We start from the raw sequence: 23,649 nt of genomic DNA on the forward strand, positions 1-23,649 counted from the left end.
TTGCTATCTCCAGCAGCAAATGAAAGAGTCATTTAATCCCCAATGAGTCCTTTGGTTTGAAAGATTCTATAGAATCTGCTCTTGTGCTGGGTAGATATGATAAAGGTTGAGAACACCTGCTGTTCTCCGAACCCATGTCAGGTCAGGGGAATCAACCATATGTAACTCCAGCTCAAGGAAAGCCAAATGTCCCAGCTCTCATGTGGAAATCCTCACATGCTGGCACGTACACCTATGCTTAATGAAATGTAGTAGGAATAAGTCTATGGAAATGGTAAATTGCTCTTATCTTTAACATTAAAACCAAGTCCCATGTTTGAATCTCTCTTACCTGACTTGTGAATAGAGTAAGATAGAGCTGGTCACTATTTCCTCCTTTAAACATTTGTTTCACTTAGGGTCCAGGCAAGCCTGGTTTTTCCCGTACTACACTGACAATCCCTTTTATTTTCTGTTGTGTGTTACCCTTTGTCACTTGACAGGTTTGGAGTGTCCCAAGGCTTGCTCCTCATGTTTCTCCTGTTTAAGTTCTGACATATCTGTAAATGCTGACTCAAAATTTAAGAATCTCCATTTGACTGTTTAATTCAGTGATTTTTTTTCAACCTGTGGGTCATGACCCCTTTGCAAACCTCTAACTTCAAAAATGTTTACATTACAATTCATAACGCTAGCCAAATTACAGTTACTAAGTAGCAAAGAAAAGCTGTATTAACATGTTGTATTAGGAAGGTTGAGAACCACTGGTTTAATTGGTTTCTCAAAGCTAGGCTCTCTATATTTCCCATTGTGCTTAGCTGCATCTTATCAAATTCTATTTACTCTCCATGGAACTACCGGAACTCCATTTTCCAAGTACTTAGGCCATAATCTATATTGCCAACCTTGATTCCTTTCATCTACAGTCTAAGGTATATTTCTTGTGAACTTTCTCTTCAAAATATATCAAGAATATATTTTGCTTCTCACCATTTTTTCTGCTACTAATGTGGCTTAAGACATTACTGTGTTCTTTTTTTCCCAATGATATTGATGCCATCCTAGTCTTTCTTTTTCCATTTCACATTCTGTCTATATTCTTCAGTCTAGTCTCCATATAACAGGTAGTGAGAACTTAGAATAAAGGGGAGCTGATCATTCCTTCCATGCTCAAAATCTTCTAGTGATCTTCTCTTTTAACCAAGCAAAGCCTAAACCACCAGCTCCGTTTTTGTTTTCTGGATCTGATCAAGGAACTCAGAGTCTCATGCATTTCACGTAGGGATTATACCATTAAGTAAAGACAAAATGTAAACATTCTGACGAAAATTAAAATTTTTCTGGTTTAAATTTTCCTTTTTTGTTCTTAATTTTATTACAAACATTTCTTGACCATGTCAGGTGTCTTTTCTGTACTATAACAGAATGTCCTTGGCTGTGTAGTTTATTTAAAAAGAATGTCATTTAGCCAATGGTACTGGAGGTTCAAGGAAATGCCACCAGCATCCTTTTGACTTCTAGTGGGGGGGTATTCTTGCTGTATTATGATCTGGTGGAGGGTACCAAATGGTAGGTAGCACAAACAAGTCAGAGTGAACATGCTTGGGCAACAAAGCCTCTCCTGTGTAATGCTAACTTCTCCATCCATCTGCTCAGAGGGCCCAGCTATGTTGGAGAAGAGTGATGTTCTTAACACTCTCACTAAGCAAGTGGTATATAAGTCAAGGTAAAATACCCCATGTTACTTTACTTCATAGTCTATGGTATATGGTACATAATTTTAACCCATATCACTCTCATTATACTTTCCAATTCATGGAAATGATAATCAAGTGGGGGTGGGAGGACTATGGATGTAGTTTAATAGTAGAGTGCTCACCTATCATGTGTGAGGACCCATATTTAACCCCTAGTTATGAAAAGCAATAATAACAAGAACAACAAAATAAAACAAAAAAGACTTAGGGGAATACATGGATGATTGATGCATTCCTGGAGTCCTATATAGTACATCTGAGTTAGTATGTGACTGTCTAATATTTATCTTTGTACATGTACCTAGCTTCTAGACTTATTTGAAAATGCTTAAGAGAAAGGGAGCTCCCTGAGAAATCCCCAACATTTTGTCATGGAAGCTGAATCTCTGGTGTCCTCATAACATTCTTGATTCAAGGGCAGAAGTCCATGGTGTAGAGCTCCTGTGAAAGTGACTAATGGTGAAAACTTTTTGGTTCCTGGAATATGTTAAGAGGCTCAGCTTGATATTAACGGGTATCTTCCTTTAAGACACCTACACTTTATTTAAAGTAGGAAAGTTTGGATTCTTTGTGGTATCATTCACTGAGTTTCCCCCAAATTAACCTTTTTAGACCCAGTAATTGAAAGGCAGAACAGGTAGGCTAAGCCACCTTCTGAAAACTCCAGAGGGAAGGTATACACAGCCCGGCTGCTTTCTCTTCACTACAGAAACTCAATGGTATGGTCATGTGAAGGTGAATCAGATACTATGCACTTGATCTTTTCTGTCATGAATTTGTGATCTCAGACTCATTAGTATTCTGTGCTAAGTACTAATTATATCCTTTTTTCTTGTGTGGTTTCTTCATGTGGTTTGGAGTCTTTGTCTGTTTGTATCCCAAAAACACTAGCACATCTGAAGTGATCCATAAGTTTTAGAAATTTATCTTTTACATATCCAGATGCAAGAAGGCATACAATTGAGGAGTTAATACACTTGGCTGACCAGTAAGGGCTGCTATTCATTTCCAATACAGTATCTAATTGTTTTATCCTCTAGAGAGTGGGCACTCTGTGTTCTCACCATGGCAGGTGATAAAAGGTGAATAGGCAAATTAGAACCAAGAGCTCAGGTTGAGAAATGTTGAATTTGTAAGGCTTGTTATATATCTAAGGGCACAGACTAAATAAAGATTTGGATATAGTAGTCTGGATTTTAAAAGAGAATGAGAGATAGAGGCATCAACTCAGAAGAAATCCACAAATACACACGGCTAGGTGAGAGCTCCCACAAGGCAGATGTAGACAGAGAAGAACTTCAGTATTGGGAGATTGAAAAGAGGGCAGGAACCATCAAAGAGTAAAGGGTGGGTCCATGAGGGGAAGTCTAGAGAGTGAGATCCCTGGGAATCAAATGAAGTAAGCAGATATTTCCCTGAGGGCCTTATGTTAAGTGAATTGAGGGAATGATAACTAACCTAGAGAATTTGAAGAATGAAAATCCTCAGAAGATCATGTACCCAAATTGTTATTATGTTCACTTGCTAGTGTCTTATTTATTTATTTAATTCACTTATTTATTTGCCAGTATTGTTTTGACAGAGGGCTTATGCTCTGGGGCCTTGATATTGCTGAAAGACCAATGTCTATGTTTGGGATACGTTTTCATGTAATGGTACTAAAACTATCTTGGGCAAATTTGTGACATAAATAATAACATCTAGGGAAAGTTCACTTCCTTCCTCTTCTTTCTTGGCGTTTCAACCAACCTCATGTCTCTGCAGTCACTGGTTAGTCAGTGGGAAAAAATTAAACATCACAGTTCTTAAATATGGATATGCAAACTTCTGTAGAAAGGGTGAAGGTCAATGAGGTTGTGTTAGGGGAAACTACACAACTTACCAGCACCTTAGAGCCAGCTGACTGGAAAGCTGAGAAGGGATTTGGAAAATGCTATACTAGGTAGTGGTAGAAATTTTAACAGAGGTTCTTGAGTTTATGCTCCATGCCATGCTTCTATCAGTCATTTGGAGAAGCAAAGGCAAAACAAAATTACCCGTTGTTGGTGGCTGGAAATTTTAAGACTTGAGAATTCTTTTCCAGCACAGTATAATATAAGAATAGCTAATGCTGAATGCCAAGTCCTACGGAAGCTCACAGGAGAATGCCTTGGTCATTCTGACTTCATTCACTGATGGGACATTTTGAGCACTTAATCTGTATCCACCACTGTAAGAGCCAGTTCTCACTTTGAAACTTTCTTATTAGTTCTTTCAACAAGCCTCAAGTTAACAGATACCACACTAAGTATGAAAACCAATGAAAAATGTGCGTGTTTAAGTAATTTTATCAAAATCACATAGGAAGTGGACCCCAGCTTTTCTGAATTCATGGTCCATGATCTGCCCACTCTCAATGCTGATAATCGAGGTGATAGTTACTTGATCAGCCAATGAATCTGTAATCTGATGAGCATTGCCATGAGTCAACGACAGGAACAAATAATTATTTGTTGATAAGGCCAAAAGTTGCTGCAGAAATACCTTGTGTCCTGGTCTTTAACAGATAAGGTTGAGACTTAATGAGTTTGTGTGACTCAGATAGACTGTTCTAGATTGAAGACCCAGGGGCTGTTGTCATGCTTGCTTGGTATTTCTGTACCCTCTCCTTTGTATCACTTCCTTCTGTCTTTCTTAGGCCATCTGTAGTTGAGAATGGTGGACAGGACTCTGTGGAACTAGCAATGTAAGGTTACGTCCTCTATAGCATTACATGGACTCTGCATCATGGGGACTCTGTGTTCTGCGTCTTAAAGGCTCTTTCCCGAGTCTTTTGGAGTTCACAGAGTCTGACCTCACTTCCACTTTCAAGTACGTATCATAGGCAAGCACGTGGTGATTGTAGTTCTGCTCTGGTATTTCCTTTGTCTTTCAGCCTCTGTGCTTCCCAGTTATTTACATCAATTTTCACACGAGTCCTAACAATCTCCCATTGGAGTTGTATTTTCAGGCTTAAGTCTTACTTCTTAGACTGTGTTGTGCGTTCCTCATGAGGGAATGTAAAATTAGTTGATACAGTATGTAGCACCTAGCCTGATATTCAATGCTGCATCTTTCACATCTAATGACCACAGGGTAGGTCCAAGGATTATCATTTATTTTCATAAAACCGTTTATCTCTGGGTCTTGTGACTATACTTTGAAAATCAGTTAAGTCATTAGCAAGAGTTTAAAAGCACTTGCTGAGCAATTATTGATGCCCAAGAGACTAAGAACAAAGAAAATTAGAGAATGTGATTTAATTTTGTTTTCTGTAATTACTACTGGGTCTTTTGGTTGTTAGTCTTGTTGACTCTTATGTCTTATGTGTTAAAGTTCAAAATGTTCCTAGGTGTGAAGTTCCACATTCACAAGTTAACCCACCACTATACCCTATTCCTTCTGCTTGATTCATCCTTTCCTAGTCTTCAATTTTCACCTCAAATCACACTTCCTCTGCTTAACTTCTCTGTTACATAGACCCTCCTTCCACTTAGCCCTTGTTTTAACACCCACCACAGTTCTAAAAATGGTAAGTACATGTACACACAAGCACCATTTATTTAATTTTTTATCTCTCCGCTATTCATATGTAGTCAGTCCATTTGTATGTAGGTAGAGACTGATAATGTCCCTAGCATTTGATGTGTTTCAGTAATCATTTAAATAAATAAAACAAAATGAATGGTAAACTGGGAAGTCCATGTGTTCACATGACTAGAATTTGTTAACATGGACTGAGAGAAAATAACACAGTAGCTTTGAAATGTATGCTGTTTTACGGTCCTTGTCTATCTTCAGGTGTCATAAATAGTATGTGTCGGGGTCCACATCTCATCTCATCTCAGACTTTGCATAGTTGGTTGTAGTAGCTATAAATACAAGATTAGCAAATCTGCCATACCAGCAATCTCTGTGTTTCCGCAGAATTAAGGAAAGGGCTTCCTATTTACTGTCTCAGATATTGAACATGCTTGAACTAAGCCTTGGGGAAAACCATTGTACGATTACCTCTCTTAAGCGTATGCTGTGGATTGAGGGTATCGCTGCCAGTCCTTTGAGTAGTGGTTGAAGCACTATCTTTTAGGGGAATACTGCCCCTCTTCTCCTGTATCCTCAGGATCCCTCAGGTAGGGCTTAACCTTTGGATCAAAAGCACAACAATAAGAACAAGATAACTAACATTTCTGATAGCACACAGAACTGAGTGACCAAGTCCTCTGTTTCTATGTTGTGCATAGACGTGACGTCATAGAGAAGTAGCCCAGCTCGGTGCCTGGGTGGCTCACCTCTTACCCTGAGTGTGAGAACTTCACATCGACTGTCCCCTGAGCTTGGTGTTAGGTCTACACTTCACAGTGGTGGTGTAATGACAAAACCACCATTTCATTCCCATAGCTGTCAGTATACTATTCAAACAGAACTGCTGAATGTTTATTACAATAATCTATGCATATTATATATACATATAACTTGTTTTGAAATAAAATAGGTTTATAGATCTCATTTGAAAATCTCTTAGAACTCACTATGTTTCTGATTAAAATAACGTTTTTGGATTTTATGGCCCCAAGAAGAATGTTTTATTAAAACACTTAAGTTCTGAGACAAAACATGTACTTGTCTTTCTGTTTGGTCTGACTTGGTAAATTTTATTGTTTTCAGAAAAATGCTGTTTGGACTTGGATGTTAAGAATCGAGGAAGTATCTTACAGGATCTTTTGATTAATTAATTTGTATTTTTTTCAAAAAGGTTATAAATTGGGGTCAAGAAGATAGCTCAGTTGGTAAAGTAACTGCCATACAAACAAGAAGTCTGGAGTTCTGGATGCCCAGCAGTCTGTAGAAGTCAGGCCCAGCGATGCGCATGTGTGGCTCCATGCTCAGGGATGGGGGGGTGGTTGAAGAAACAAGTCAGATCTCGTGAGATCATTGGCTGGGCAGCCTAGCTGCATTGGTGAGTTTCTAGGCTCAGTCAGAGATCTTGCCTGGAAAAATAAAGATGTGATCCAGGAAAATACTAGATGTTATCATCTGGCATTTACACATGTGTTCACAGGTTTATGGACACCCACAGGCACATGGGCATACTCTTATATGTTGTAAATTGATATTACTAGGCATAGAAATGTGTTATTTGTGGGTTTTATTTTTCTTTGGATGGCTTAGTGTTAAAAAAAATTATGTTGCAGCTGGGTGGTGGTGGCGCACGCCTTTAATCCTAGTGCTTGGGAGGCAGAGGCAGGTCGATCTTTGTGAGTTCGAGGCCAGCCTGGTCTACAGAGTGAGATCCAGGAAAGGCGCAAAGCTACACAGAAAAACCTGTCTCGAAAAACCAAAAAAGAAAAAAAATTATGTTGGTTTAGTGTTAAAAACTAATAAATGCTCTGTGGATTATGAGATAGATAAGACCATGTGACTCAGTATTGGATCCCCCAAAGATGATTCTGGTGAATCTTTACCCATTCAGTTGATAGGAGTAAGATATGAAGAAATAAACTGAGAGAGTTTAGTTCAGGGCTAGGTGGGAATAAGCAGGACAGCATTATGTTGGACATTACCTTCGTGACCCTGTGGACATTGATCAAGCAAAGATGAACCCTCCCTCTGTCATGTCCTGAATATGTGTCAGCCCTCTGAGTGCTTTAAGATCAACCCAGACTAAATTGTTAAAGGCCAAATTTGATGGGCTCTAATCATACTCAGGTTAAGAGGTGAACCTGCTAGCAGCTGTCTGAGCTGTTTATCTTAATATCATCACAGTATCTACACAGTAAGTCCAAATGAGGTAGCAAGTCACTCAATTTTCCAATTGCATAGTTTTGAAAACCTAGCAAGATGGATTTTGACAGTCTATGGACCCAAAGGGGTAACACTCAAGAAACAAAATTGATAGTACACGTCCTGACTGACATTGATCCATCGTAGTTGATTGTGTTATTGTGATAGTGCATGGAAGTTGTGTAGTGCACAAAGACCATGCTGCCAACTCTGTAGCCCACCAGCGGAGAGCCACTCTCAAACAGCGAGTGTGCTGAAGTCCTACACAAGAATGCCACTGTGGTTCTGTGAGACGGCATGGTGGGGAAGGTCCCTGCTGAAAAGCCAGAGGTCCTGAATTTGATCCTTCGGACGCAAGTCCTCTGATCTCCACATGTATACATCACTTCTCTCTCTCTCTCTCTCTCTCTCTCTCTCTCTCTCTCTCTCTCTCTCTCTCTCTCTCCCTCCCTCCCTCCCTCCCTCCCTCCCTCCCTCCCTCCCTCTCTCTCTCTCTCTCTCTCTCTCTCTCTCACACACACACACACACACACACTCACACATAGACACACACACACACCACAGAAACACACACACATTAAATACATAAATAAATACATTATAATTAAATATCATTGGAGACAACACTGTTTATAGGGATGTCCTTTCCCACATATGGTTTCAAGAAATCAAAAAGGGAAACTGCAGGATAACATGGATTCTCAAAAGGGGGAAGGAAATTTCTCACGAGAAAATAAGAAAGTTCCGAAAGAATTAACATATTACAGTCGGTGGTCCTAATAAATTTATTTTAGTGTAAAGTGAAATATAATTTATACAAAGAGTGTGTTCAAATCAAAATAAGTATTGATCAATGTATGTATTGGAAGGAATGCTGGTTTGGGTCTAATGGAGCCCCTTTATCTTTCCCAAGGCTCCTGTCGTAATTCCGACTCCTGGTCCGTCCCCTGCATGGGACCTTCAGGCTTGTGTCACAGTGTGCTGGTGACACCTACTCAGTGACCCACTGCGATCTTTTGGGGGAGGTGTAAGCCCCTTGGTTTTGTGTCAGTGTTGTGTTTTGATTCAACACCAACTGCCACCGGAAGCCCTCTCTCCTCCCCAGGTCACCTTTCTACAGTCAAGTGAGTCCCGTCTGCTTCCTGAAACCCCTAAAGCATCCACTGCACTGTTCCTCTGCTCCTCTGTCTTTCCTCATCATGGAACTCTCACCTTCGTTCATTTTCCAATCTCAATTGAGAGCGGTTTCTCTCTGCATTGCTCAAACTCTTTGGTACTGCTCCCCCACTGCACACAGATCTCTGGTTATCAGCCCTGGTCACCGGGCTAACTTCTAACTTTTTACCAGATTTTCTTTTTCTTTTCTTCTTCTCCTTCTTCTTTTCTTCTTCTTCTTCTTCTTCTTCTTCTTCTTCTTCTTCTTCTTCTTCTTCTTCTTCTTCTTCTTCTTCTTCTTCTTCTTCTTCTTCTTCTTCTTCTTCTTCTTCTTCTCCTTCTCCTTCTCCTTCTCCTTCTCCTTCTCCTTCTCCTTCTCCTTCTCCTCCTCCTCCTCCTCCTCCTCCTCCTCCTCCTCCTCCTCCTCCTCCTCCTCCTTTCTCCTTTCTCCTTTCTCCTCCTTCTCCTTCTCCTTCTCCTTCTCCTTCTCCTCCTCCTCCTCCTCCTCCTCCTCCTCCTCCTCCTCCTCCTCCTCCTTCTTCTTCTTTTATAAGCCTGAAGGTTACTTTGTTAATTGGTTGAAAATTCTCTGAGGATCTGAAGCACATCTTCTCTATCTTTTCATCTAAATATCTAAAACTGCATTATGCAGACAGTAGGTATTTGGCATGTCATTCTGTCTAGAATAATTTTGGGAGTTTAACTTAAACAAAAGCTGCTGAATCACTTTTTTCTCAATCCCATGATTTTGATCTCACATGCTGAGAGATTCCATTCATGTAAGCCAACATCTTTTGACTTTGTTTCTTTTAAATTTCAGCACACAGAATCCCTGACGCAGCCAACAGAAATGCCCTCCTTAATGTGGTTGACCCAAGCTCCTTTGCTGTGTTTTGTACAAGTTTTATATATCGCCTCAAGAAAAGTCAACTACTGCTGAAATGAGCAACATGAAGCTTTGCTGGTTAGTCAGCCTTGTTATTCCGGAAGCAAAGACTTCCACAGAGCCTCATTTACATCCGCAAGCTGCAAAAGGAAGTTTTAGGCGAAGTGTCTCTGCCTCTGTTCAATATGCGGGTCCCACATAACCACATGGCGCTTACAAAAACCACGTACATCCGTTCTCATACATTATGTCTAGAATCTTCATATTCATCATTACTGGCAGTTGCATTTTTTCAAAAGCTTCTGAGTCCTTTTGTGGCGATGTGAGATGTGGTGGTTTGGGAGAAAAGTCAATGCCACTTTAAAGGTAAATACTTCCAATGTAATGTTTACACACCACCAAAAAGAGTTATTTCATGACATGCCTTTGTCCTACTCCACACTTCGAGTTCTTCAAAGGTAGTGACAGAGACTGGGAGGTTGCAGACACTCAGGAAATGTTCACAGACAGTGTTTAAGGAAAGGAAAAGGAAATTGACAAGTATACCTGGAGAGTAGAAAAGTTACCAGCTGTTGTAAAACCAATAAATCAATTGACAAATATTTGCAAAGCACCTGCTCATACTCCAACTTCAGTAACTGAGAAGGACTACATGCTGGCACAGCTCCATTCAGGTTTACTTTTTAACCCAACTTAAAATGCAAGCAAGTAAGATAAAGTAAGAGAAAAAAGAATTGCATATTTTACTCTGTTTCCTTTACTGAGTGTAGGTCTTATAAAGATGCTATTACATTATGGAGGATATATTTTCCTAAGACTGTCTATTGCCAGAGATAGAACCAACTGGTACTGTGGTTAGCTTCTTTGGTGCTTGAAAACTATGCATCTTTCACACCACTCTGCAGATGTCCATCTCTTCTGGCAACATAGCTGGCAAGAAGGGATCAACGTTTCTTTAATTTTTTTTTTTTTAATAGAGTCCCATGTAGCTCAGGCTGGGCTCAAAATCCTGATGTAGTTGAGGGTAACCTTGAACTCTTGACCTTCTTGCCTCCACCACCAAAAATGCTAGGAATATAGCATCCATCCCTATACCAGGCTCGGATCAGCAAAGTCTTAGGATCATAACTACAGCCTTTAAATAGGGCACATGGGCTCCTTTCCAGTCTATCATTATGTACACACACCTGGACCCATATATCATCACCTTGACAGAATGCATGTGTATTGCATTCTGTCAAGGATAAGTGGAGAATGGGAAAGTTTGTGGAGAGTGGGTGATATATTTATTTTATTCTAGGGCACACTACTTAGACAGGTACTATAGAAACCACAAGGAACTTAGGATGGTTTTTGTAAAATGCTTGCCTCTCCCTTGTTGTGTTTCTGGCTTTAAGTACATTGTGTTTGATTATCTTCATTTGTTAAATGACATCACTAGGTAGTCACCAAAGCTGCTTTTAGCTTCACTGGTTAGTTAACCTGTGACCTCAGGGGAAAGAAGGTGATGGCACCTGGGGAAAAAGGGGACTTGGAGGAAGCAAAGAGACACTGAGTTAGTCTCTTCTTGCTGGTTATGTTTATTTCTTATGTTTTTCTTTCACCCATTATCCTCACATCAGGAGGTAGTTTTCTTTTCCTGAGTTACAAGTGAAAAGCAAGGCTTTGTAATTCAAATGTACCTTATAGAGGCAGAATATGTGCTGTGCTTTCCCAGTCCTTGGCATGGGCTGCTTGAACTGCCCTATTGGTTGGGTACCTTTGCTTTCATAGGAAACTTGATTAGTGACAGAGTAGCTCCATCTCCAGTCTGAACCATAGGACTTGACTTGGAATGCTGTGGGACTTTAACAGATATGACAGATATAAAGTGCTTGATTTGAAACTAAGTGTATAATATGCACTTAATAAATAGAAACATTTCTTTTTTTCTGTTTTAAAATCATTATGTTTGTAAGGGATGGAGACATGGCTTAGGAATTAAGAACACTGGCTTTTCTTCCTAGCACGCACATGAGGGTGCATACCAGCTATAAATTTAGTTTCAGAGCATACCATACCCTCTTCTGGCTTCCCTGGATACCAGACACACATGTGGTGCACAGACATACATGCAGACAATACACTCATGCACATAAAGTAAATAAACAAATTAACTAAAATAATTGTATTTATATATTTAACTGGATACATTTATAACCATAGAATTTAGTGATTGAAATAGTTAGTGCCAAGAAGATATAAATTCTTTCCATCACAGATGCAAATATGTATATATATATATGTATATATATATGTATATGTATATACCTCTAATTATAGACATAAGTTTTAAGGCTTATAGAACCATTTATGTATATTCCCACACACCATGTCTGGCCATCTTCTTAATCATTATTTAAATAATTCAAGTAATAGAGGAGATATTTCACAATCACTGATGAGAATCAGCCAGCACATTATGTGAATCAGGAGGAGTCATCGTAGCAAAGAGACACTGACATAAATCTCGGCCGTGGTTACTAAGTGTATTTAGAGGAAGGCTAATACATCTCTTTGGTTTCCAAAGTCCTAACACAGAGTGGAATAATAACCTTTTTTGTTCTTAGAAACCAGGAATGACTTGGGACATTCTGGAGAAGGAGAAAAATTCCTCTGTAAACTGACTGAGACCAAACTGGTGCCTGATACCATCAAATCATCCAGCACAGGACAAACCTTACCACTTCAAATGATTCTTGAATGTAGTTATAAGATTTAAAACGTATGGGCCCATATGTAAGTGTAGTTACCACCTCTCATCAAAATCTTCTCTTTATGGCAAACAGAAACTCATTCAGAAAACCACAGCTGGATACAATGCAGAGATCGCAGAGACCCTAGCCCAGTGGATACATCTACATCACAGCTCCTGTATCTGCTCAGGGGACATCCTTGAAGAAGCAGTGGGAAGAGTGTAAAAGCCAGAGCACCAGGAACTCTGCTGTAAGACTGTCTTTTCTAGAAATGCCTGTTTAAACGAGACCATGACAATGACAATATCAATAGATATGATAATATGGAAGGGGGAAATTCCCTAGACAAAAAATATAGGCTACTGCTGAGGGAGAATTAGCCTTTCCCAGGGATAAGACCCCCTAACAGGCTACCTAACACAAAGTGGTCAGTTCTGAAACCACATACATGTAGAAAACAAAAATGGACTCAAGTACACACATGCACACACACATATACATACACACACATATATATATATATATATACATGCACACACATGTGTATATATATGTACACACATATGTGTGTGTATGTAACAATAGTCAATGAAAAAGAGGCTATCAGGGAAGTATGGGAGGGGTTAGAGGGAGGAAAGATAAAGTGAAAACTTATGTAATTATACTTCAATTAAAATTATGAAAATGATTATTGAGATCATAAATTATGTATTTTGCTTTGTGTTGGTAATGATGTAGACCCAAGGTGAATTAATTATTTTAGTTAAGTATAAAGAAAACTGATCTTGCTATTTAGTGATGGTGAGTGAACTTGAGTTGGTGGTTGCTGTCCAAACTGGACAAGCAGGACACAAAGAAAAGTGACTGCTGAACTTTGCCAACACAGGGTAGGACAGTCCTTCAAAATTCCCTGCTTCACAGAACAGTCTTTCAGATGTTCTAGGCTTGTAGGCTAAAGATGGATGCCCCAACATTACAGAGGAACTTTGGTTGACTGTCCAGGCAGCCAGTTGTCCCTGCCACTAGATAGCATTATACCCTTCTGAGGTCTTTGAGGGCATTAAAGACTGAATAATTAAACTTATAGTTTTCTTTAGTTAAAACAAAAAGTAAATGAGGTATAAAATTTAGACTCCCAAAGATAAGATAGATAATAGAGTATTTTCTTTAATTTTGCCAAATACAAATGGACTGGATATGTAATTGTATTTCTTACTTGATAATTGTTTCTTTTGTTATATATAGTTGTACTATGTTAAAGTTAAGACCTTCTTTTTTTCTCCATTTTTTTATTAAAAATTTTTCTACTCACCCTACATACTACTCACAGATCTCAATTTCTCCCTCCTCCCACCCTCCAGCCCTCCCTCCCAAGCCACCCCCCATCCCCACATCTTCCAAATCAAAGTCTCCCATGGAGAGTCAGCAGAGCTTGGCACACCAAGCTGAGGCAGGTCCAAACCCCTCCCTGCTGCACCAAGACTGTGCAAGGTGCCACACCTCAGGCACTGGGCTCCCAAAAGCCTGCCCATGTATCAGGGATGGATCCCGATCCTCTGGCCTGTCTAAACAACTGCCTCCCATATACAGAGGGCCTAGTCCAGTCCCATGGGGCTCCACAGCCACTAGTCCACAGTTCATAGGTCTCCCCCGGTGTGGCGAAAGACCTTCTTTTTTGATTAGATAAAAAGTGGGAAATGTTGTGGAATAATCTTTTTGTACACTGTGAAGATGTGTCTTTGCCAAGGCACTTCCTGATTGGTTTAATAAAAGAGCTGACTAGCTGGTAGCTAGGCAGAGGGTATAGGCAGGACAGCCAGACAGAAGATGCTAGGAGGAAGAAGGGTAGAGTCTCAGGAGTCATGAAAGTTGCAGAGAGAAGCAAGATAAACATGCTGTGTTGAAAGAAGGTACAGCTACATGGCAGAGGCTAGATAAGAAATATGGGTTAATTTAAAATGTAAGAGTTAGCTAGTAACCAGCCTGAGCTATTGGCCAAGCATTTATAATTAATAATATGTCTCTGAATGATTATTTGGGAGCAGCTGCTGAGACGCAGTGAAACTCTGTCTACAGATGATGGGTTCTGGGATGAAATGAGAGGATAGATTGGATACAGAAGAAAATCACTTATATTGGAATCTGAGCTTTAAACCTACCTATGGTGTGAGACATTATGGTCTGATTAATAGTGACCTGCAGTGTACTTGACCTTATAAATAGCCTTTACAGAGCAAATTTAAATACAGGACAGTTTTTGTTTAAATTTTTTGTTTCTTTTTCTTTTTTTTTTTAAATTTCTCTTTTGGTTCATATAATAGCAACTAGTCTTAGGATTTTGAAAGATAAACATCAAGAAAATTGATTTTTTAAAATAACTTTAAATAGTTAAAAGTTAGTCTTTGGCCGGGCGTTGGTGGTGCACACCTTTAATCCCAGCACTCGGGAGGCAGAGACAGGCAGATCTCTGTGAGTTCGAGGCCAGCCTGGGCTACCAAGTGAGTTCCAGGAAAGGTGCAAAGCTACACAGAGAAACCCTGTCTCAAAAAAAAAAAAAAGTTAGTCTTTGTTAATTCATATGTATGTATACATTAGTGCCTAGGAAGAAAAGAATATGGCTTTATTTTTCAATTTTATTCAATATGAAATAAAAGTTAAGCTAGCTACTACTTGTTTCCATTTTTCTGTTTCTGCCTTTCTCTCTGCCTTTGCTTTCCTTGCCTCCCACTGTCGCATCCCTTCTTTACTTCCTTTCTTTCCCCGTTCCCTCTCATTTCATTGACATCCCATAAGCAGTAGAGACCTACTACTGACAATGGCATGAATCTCCTATTTCAGAAGTCAGGAAAGTCCAGCCATGGGAAGTGGGGTTGCCTTTTACCTGAGGGTGGTTCCGTGGAGGAACAACTGGAAATCCAGGATGACATCCCGAGCTAAGGACTTCCCCAAAGCAGCACCTCCTTAGTGCATCACACCACAGATATAGGTAGAAAGCTAATTTTCACGTTAGTTCTAGGGCTGAGGAAGCAAGTCCAGGACTAATATTTACAGTAATATAGATAAATTAGAGTTAGAAGAATGGACTACAAATCTCTTGAGTACTTCCTTGGTGTTAAACACCATGCTATTATCATAGTGACTTAATTTCAGTTAAAGGAATGGGGTGAACTGAGGTTCATGGAGACTATGAAAAATAATGGAGGGTACATTGCAGATTGTAGTTCTGGGAAACTCCTCGGGCCTGTCTTTCTTCCCTTTTCCCTCAGCAGTAGGATAAAAAGAGCAGAAAAGCAAGTTATTATAATCAATGATTGTTACTTGGTTAAAGCAATCAAGTGTTCGAACTTTATGCTTTTATTGTATAGTCATTTTCTTTGAAAGAGAAGGAACAAGGACTTATCACCCACAATTTCGCTTTTCAGAGATGTTCTTAATTTGTATCTGGAAGTGTTCTGAAACTTCTGGAAGAATATGGCTAATGTAGGTATAGCTTACTATTTAAATCTGGTTGGTTGGTTGACTTGGAGTTGGAAGAATGTCTCAGATGACCTTACTAGCGCATGTGTACACACACCCATGGAGACATATTTGTAGGTGAACTATGTTATTATATTTAATGTATAAATTGTATGTATGTATTGACTATTTTTGTATTCTTAAATATCTGAGTATCTGAATCCAGGAACAAAAAATGGAAACAAGGAGTAACTAGCTTAATTTTTATTTCATATTGAATGAAATTGAAAAATAAAGACATATTCATTTCTCCCTAGGCACTAATGTATACATATGCTGGTATACATTAGTTCTATATACAGAATCTAATTTCTAGTAGTAATTAAACAATTAAATTATTCTAAGGGTAGTTTATAGAGTGCTTCTTTGTAAACTTCAGTTTCTAAGAGTTATGATAACTTATTAAAACTAGATTTATGGCCCCACCTCCCAAGGTTTTGGTTCAGGAGGCTGGAACAGCATCTGAGATAGGCATTCCCCACATGCTCCCTCCTGGGCTATTTGGCTTTAGGAAGTGAACTGGGAATAGGCCTGAGATGTTAAGACAATGGAAATCTACATATTTTCTTTTTGGTATTCAGCCTTCAGCTATAGGTGAGATGATGGACTTCATTCTCTTTCTTTGATGAATTCCTGTCTGAATTTAACTTCTAGAATATTTTGACTATTTTTATTCCAAATAGTATCATGCATGTTGAATGAAACAGATGCTTAATATCTTAAAAGAAGTAGCTGCTAGAGACTTTCACATACTTCAAAAATAGAGTTTTTGGATCAAATAAATATGTAGATGTTCATCATAGTAAAAGAGAAGATAAAGAAAACAAGAGATAATCCGAAAGTGATATTTCTTCATAATGAAAATTTCCAAATAAAGAAGCTGCCTAAATTCATGCAAGTAATTCTGAACATGGCCTAGAATCTTCTGTACACAGCTTAAATTCAAGTTCTTTGTTGGATTTTCGAGAAAAGAAAATAATCTACTGAGAAATATTACTGAGACTGATTTTTTAAAGGATTGAAAAATTCTTTATTATTATTATTGTTGTTGTTGTTATTGTTATTATTTATTCAAGACAGGGGTTCTCTATGTATCCATGGATGTCCTGGAACTGACTCTGTAGATCAGGATGGCCTCCAACTCACAGAGATCTCCCAGCATTTGCCTTTTGAGTGCTAGGATTAAAGGCGTGTACCCCCACCTCACACGAGACTGATTATTTTGCTTTCAATTCTTTTACAGACTCTAATTTTCTCATGCATGAAATAACACCTTTTCCCTCCTCTATGTGCCAGATCTGTGTTGCTTCTGTATCCAGTGACCAAAATAATCCCAAATTGCTTCTTTTTTCTCTCCTATGTTCATCTTAAGTCCCTCTTTAGTATCGAGTCTTTGCTGTTCCTGTTACTATAGCTCAAGATCAGCCCTTTCTTAGCACACACCAAGACATCTAACTTCTCTTGCATGAATTTGCCCATGGAGAATGTCCTCTCTGTCTTGTCGTCATTGGGAGTCAGAGTATAGTACTGGTTTAGAACTTGGGTTCTAATAAAAGTCAGATCATAATGCAATCCAAGCTAATGGTCCTTGAACAACTCAGTCATTCTAGATGGTCTTTGTTGGTTGCCTTCTCTAGGAAATGGGACAATAACAGAAATGATCATGGATTTGTGTTGGGACTGAAACTGGAAAAGGCATGCAAAGTGCTTTGCCTGGTTCCTGGCATGTAGTTAATACAACAGGTGATGGCAATGACTGTCCTACTACTATTAACCAACCACACATCTCCCACCTCTTTGAAAGTGATTTCCCCAAATCTCTCTTTAGTGTATGATTGATTACTACTGATAAGCCCCTTCAGATTTTTCTTTCTTCTTTAAAATATTTAAAAGAATTTTAGGCATTTTATCCTATATATAAAATAAAAGTTTGATGGGAAAGCCAATAATCCAAATACTTCTCATACTGTTCTCAGTTACTAACCTACCACATACCACCGCTACCTCTCACCATCCCCAGCATCCCCAGCTTCCAATCATGCCACCATCACCTCTTGCCTATTGCATTGGTTGCTTCCTCTGTGTCCTCTGCTTCCTCCTTGATGCTGTGCCATGTCTCTGGAATAATTCAGTCATAAACTGAAAATTGTGCTTCTCTGATCTCAATTAGTTGATTTTGATTTTTTTTTTTTTTGAGACAGAGACTGGGTTTCTCTATATAGTTCTGGCTGTCCTGGAACTCTCTGTGTATAGACTAAGCTGGTCTGAAAACTCAGATATTTGCCTGCCTTTGCCTCCCTAGTGCTGGGAATAAAGACATATTCCACCACTGCCCAGCACAATTACTTTATTTTTACCTTACTAAAAGTAAACACAAGGTCATCACAAGGACACAAGCACATGCAATGCCTTATACCCTTTCTTTATTGTAACTTTGTCTCTCTGGTGGCTTCCTGTGGTACACATTGTTTGAACATGGTTTCCCATTCTCTCCAGGGGCCTTGCCCTTCCTAGTTGCTCATCTTGCTCCCTATACCTGGAATTGCTCTTTTCTCATCTCTCAGGTTATGCTCAAAACCATCTATCTTTTCTATCTCCTTTATATTTTTGTCCCTAGGATATTTCAATATGTGGCACACTATATTCTTAACCATGTTTTATTTATTATCTCTCTCTACATGATGTATAACTATGTATACATATTTATTGCTAGAGCAGATGAGGCAGTCAAATTTGATCTGAATGTATAAATACCTTTAACATTTTTATATTATTTTGAAGCAGAAAATAAACACCAACTTTGTTATAACTACAGCAACTAGAGTTTACCATTTCCCAGAAGGAAAATAAGAAGAAAACATCACCATCTAATAAATTGTGGAAGACCAAATGCTCCTATCACATGTATTCTGATGGCTCTGCTACACACCAAAGGCCATCAAGGACAATTGCCATCAGAGTATCACATGAGAAATTTTCTCTGTGGGTGACTTCATAGACAACTCCTCAGACAAGAGGCTGAAGGATCATTGATTCAATGAAGGATCATTCATTGAAGAGTACTTCAGTGTAAAGATCAGGGCCGTGCTCTTGAATGGAAAACAGTAACAACAACATGAACTAACTCATCACATTTTCTCAGATAGTCTGCCAGCTTTGTCTATGAAGACTTACTTCCCTTTGTTGTTGGAGAATTTCTCTCCAGCTCCCAAGTCCCACCAGTCCCGGAACCCACTTATAAAGACATAGACTCTTACAATATTTAAACGGTTTGGCCATTAGCTCAGGCCTATCATTGTCTAGCTCTCATTTTTATATTTAGCCCTTTTTTTTATTAATCTATACTTTGTCATGTGGCTTGGCTTACTGGTACCTTACATCTTGTTTTTAAAAGCCCTCCAACAACACCCATCTCTACTCTTTTGGACAAGAGAAAAAAATTGTTCACAAGGGGCTAGCACAATGGCAGACAGTTCTGTGGTGCTTTTACCCTGGGCTGGCATACCTTTCAGTTGGTAGTAGCAGACATCTTTTCTGGCATCTACAACAGCTTGATTTGAGTTGGGGAAGGTACAGTCAATCATCTCTTCCTGAAGCTATATATTTTTGCTTTTATGTAATAGGTCTGTCATAGAGCTCTCCAAGTTAATAAGCTTTGAACAACATTTCTATCCTTCTCCTGAATAGTACATTCCTGAATGGGCCTCCATAGATGAACACAGAGACTGTGGTAAAAATCTATAGCTGTGCTTTGTAGTGGTATTTGCTCCACCCATGACCCAAAGGAGGTGGTCCTTCTTGCCATTGTATGTGACCTCTTCAAAGGAAAAGGAGAAGAGTCACATGCCCCTTTCCCTGATGCCTGTGAGGATTTACTCCCAGTCAGATCAGAGGATGACTTCAGCTGTCTACTCTGTTCTGTATTCATGAGTGTATTTCCTCAATTTGTTTCTTAATAAATCCCTATTACCCATTAAATAGACTCACATAGATTGATCTTAATAGTGCTTCTCATATACAGATACGAGAGTCACAGATCACACCCTTGATATCATAGTTCATAGTCTTCCAGTAGAAAGACCAGTTTTCTTGTAGCACAAAATCAAACTTAGACCTATTTTTTTTTTTTTGGATTTTTGAGACAGGGTTTCTCTGTGTAGTTTTGGTGCCTGTCCTGGATCTTGCTCTGTAGACCTAGTGATGGGATTAAAGGCGTGCACCACTGCTGCCTAGCTAAATCTTTTATATTATTAAAAATTGCACATACTGAGGAGCCACACCATGATTGTGGTGTTTGTATGTCAATCTAGTTTTGTATTTTTTACTTTTGTGCTTCTTAGTTGGGTTTCTATTGCTGTGATTAGACACCATAATCAAAAGCAACTTGGGGAGAAAAGAGTTTATTTCTTCTTACAACTCTCAAGTCATATTCCAAGTTAGAGCATAAGAACTCAGGGCAGGAACCTAGAGGCAGGAACTGAAGCAGAAGCCATGGAGGAATACTGCTTACCGGCTTGTTCCTCATGGCTTGCTTGGCCTATCTTCTTATACAACTCGGGACCACTGCACCAGGGTGGCACCACTCACACTGAGCTGGACCCTTCTACATTAATTATTAATCAAACAGATGCCCCAAAGGCCAGTCTACTGGGGATATTTTCTCGATTGGGCTTCCTGCTTCTCAAATGACTCTAGCTTGTGTCAAGATGACAAGAAGCTAACAAGGACACGTGCCTTCTTTAGGCCCTTGCTCTCTTGGTCTACTTTCAATTCCCATATGTACATTGGGTGTCTAAAGTTTCCAAAGAATGTTATTTCATTTGATCTTGAAAGCTTTCATCAAGGTCACTAAATATAGATGATGTAGGGGGGGGGCAGCATTCCATAGAGCATTTCTCAATTATTCAACCATTTCAGATTTTGTACAGCTTTAATCATCCATATTATACTAATAACACTTGACTATTCTCCATTATGAATTGCTCTATGTATTGTATTTCTGTGAAATATTGTGAACTCACTCACACATAGAAAGCATGCATGTACTAAAAGAGAATATTAGGTACATAGTAAGGACTCAATAAAAATATGTCAGATTGCTCAGAGGAGTCATGATATCTTATCTAACATATTTTTCCTTTTAGTGGTCTGCAATTCACTTACCTATATATTTATGTTTAGACATTTATATTATATATAAATTGTGAGATTTTATTTGTGCTGATATGTGATATTTTATTTATATGTTAATAAATAAAGTTGCCTGGAGATCAGAGGTCAAATAGCTATAAAACAGAAGTCAGGTGGTGGTAGCACACACCCTTAATCTGATCACATGGCAGGCAAAGTCTCTGTGTGATCAAGGACACAGCTAAGCATGGTGACACAAGCCTTTAATCCCAGTACCAACCATAGAGACCTGGAGGGACAGACAGTGACGAGGAAGTCATGTGGCTGGGCTTAGAGCCAATGAGAGGCAGAACAGGAAGGCAGTAAAAACAGGAGTTAGACGGGAAGAAACTCTCTCTGGGGAAGCTACTGCTGGTGGTAAGCTAAAGTTAGTCGTGGCTATTGCTCTGATCTCTTTGGCTATTTCCTCTGTATTTGGCTCTGTGTTTCTTATTTACTAAGATTGTTTAGAAATTCATCTACAATAAATGATTTGAAGATAACTACCACCCAATGTCACCTACACTCATGGATTCACATGCACGTATATGTATGTTACTGATGTGCTCAACACAGTCCACTGGGTTGAAAATCAATGACTATGTACTAAAAAGTACTTGATTTCTTTTCTCTTTTAGAAACATTAATTAGAAATCTTAATTAGTGACAATATTTGATATGTGAAATCAATAATGTCAACAAAATAATCAAGATTTGTATAGTTTTAAGTCATTCAGAGAGCTCAATGATTGTCCCCCAAATTTTGAAGAATAAAGGCTTCTATTTAAGATTTGTTTTTATTTTTATTTGTATATGTATCTGTGTAATAATACTATAGCAAAAGAGGCTATCGACTTGAAAGTGAGAGAGACATGGAAGTTGGAAGGAAGGAACTTGGGGAGAGCTGAAGGATAGGGAAATTGAATCTATTTCAATTAAAAACACACTTTAAAAATTACTAACCTGTTAACCTAGTATAAGACTGGCTTCTGTAACTTTGAAATGTGCCATGAAAAAGTATCAATTTTTTATTTACTTCATACTATAGAGGTGCCTCATCCTTTCTAACCCTAAGGAAACATGTATCAATATTTTCAATTTCCTCTCTTAGATTTTTTTCTTCTTTCATTTCTTTCTTATTGGTAACTGAACAGCAACTAATGGAAACCTAATATATTTGAGGATCTATTTGGCAAAACATTTTGAATATTTTATCAAAGCTTTCTCAAGCATCTCTATCACATACAAGTCCAGGAATCCTCATTAGTGAAACCCAAACTGAAATTATAGATAGTAATTCCTCTAAATCTAATGTTATACTTCTATTTATAAACCCATGGTTTCCCCTCCAGGGAAATCACTAGATCATTATTTAAATTCCATGCCATTTTTCATTTGTTTGCTGAGAGTAATAGCACCTGAATATTATTTCCCAGGCAGCATGTGACAAACTGATAATACAGTGACAGCAAAGGGGATTTTACATTAATGAGTTTAAGCTATGGAGAGTGATAGAAAAAGGAATTATTTCATATGTAAAAGTTTTCTATGTGTTCTCAAAGAACGTGGATGTACAAACTCTGGAAGTCCCAATTTTCTTCCAGATTGTATTCTTTCTTTAGTGACTATAAAAGATACCTTCTGTTAATCAAGTAAAACAACTTAAAACATAATTCTCACTAGATTTTTTGCTTCAGTATTTATGGGTGAAAAATTGTGGATCTAGGAGTGATCATGATATTTGGTCCTCCATTAAAACACATTGAAAAGTAGTCTAGAGGGATTAGGAGGTCTGTTCAGACATACAATTCCTCAAGAAGAACTGTAATCCTTCAACAATACAGACAATTAAATGTTGTGATTGGAGAAATACAAACTCCAATCTGGAAAGAACATGGAATAAGCTATAAAGGTAGTATGATTTGACAGATTACTGATCTGCTATGTTCTTGACTTTTTTTTTCATTTTGAAACTTAAATTAGAAATTTATTTAATGACTATATATATCTTTGATATATAGAATCAATAATATCAATAAAATAATCAAGATTTTTATCAAGTTTTAAGTCATTCAGAGATGACATTGCTTATACCCAAGATTTTGGAGTATAAATTTAAGTCTTTTATTTATTTAAGATTTGTGTGTGTGTGTGTGTGTGTGTGTGTGTGTGTGTGTGTGTGTGTGTATGTGTGTGTGTGTTCTGTGTTCGTACAGATGCCTGTTGAAGCGAGAAGAGGGTATAAGATCCCTTGGAGCTGGAGTTTCAGGTTGTTTTGAGCACTTGACATGGGGCTGGGAACCTACTCACATCTTCTGGAAGAGCAGTAAGTGCTCTTCACTACTGAGCATCTCTCTGGCCCCCAAGGTCTTTTTAAATTTATGGCTTTATGAACTTGCCATTTCTACACCATTCTCTTTCTTCTGCTGCCTTTCTTTTGCCCATTTCTCTGTGTTTTTTATTCATACTTATTTTCTATCACTGTCTTTCTCTTGATATATGCATGTATATATATATATATATATATATATATATATATATATATTTAATTTTTTTATTTTTTGGACTTTATATTTTTAAATAAATACTGTCATTTTCCCCAGGAAAATATCACAATAAGGTAAATAAAATGCATCTAGAAACCTGAGGTTAA

At 38.4% G+C, this 23,649-nt stretch overlaps 1 long non-coding RNA gene across 1 annotated transcript in view; it reads left to right on the forward strand.

The window, feature by feature from the left end:
- The window catches only part of LOC143267798 (uncharacterized), a 291,852-nt gene extending 278,948 nt beyond the window's left edge, over positions 1 to 12,904 (forward strand). The window contains exon 3 of the long non-coding RNA XR_013043318.1: positions 12,405 to 12,904. This is a non-coding gene — a long non-coding RNA (uncharacterized LOC143267798). The remainder of the gene's footprint in view (positions 1 to 12,404) is intronic.
- The last annotated feature ends 10,745 nt before the right edge of the window (positions 12,905 to 23,649 follow it).

Source organism: Peromyscus maniculatus, chromosome 11 (assembly GCF_049852395.1).
Source record: "Peromyscus maniculatus bairdii isolate BWxNUB_F1_BW_parent chromosome 11, HU_Pman_BW_mat_3.1, whole genome shotgun sequence".
NCBI classification, from domain to species: Eukaryota; Metazoa; Chordata; class Mammalia; order Rodentia; family Cricetidae; genus Peromyscus; species Peromyscus maniculatus.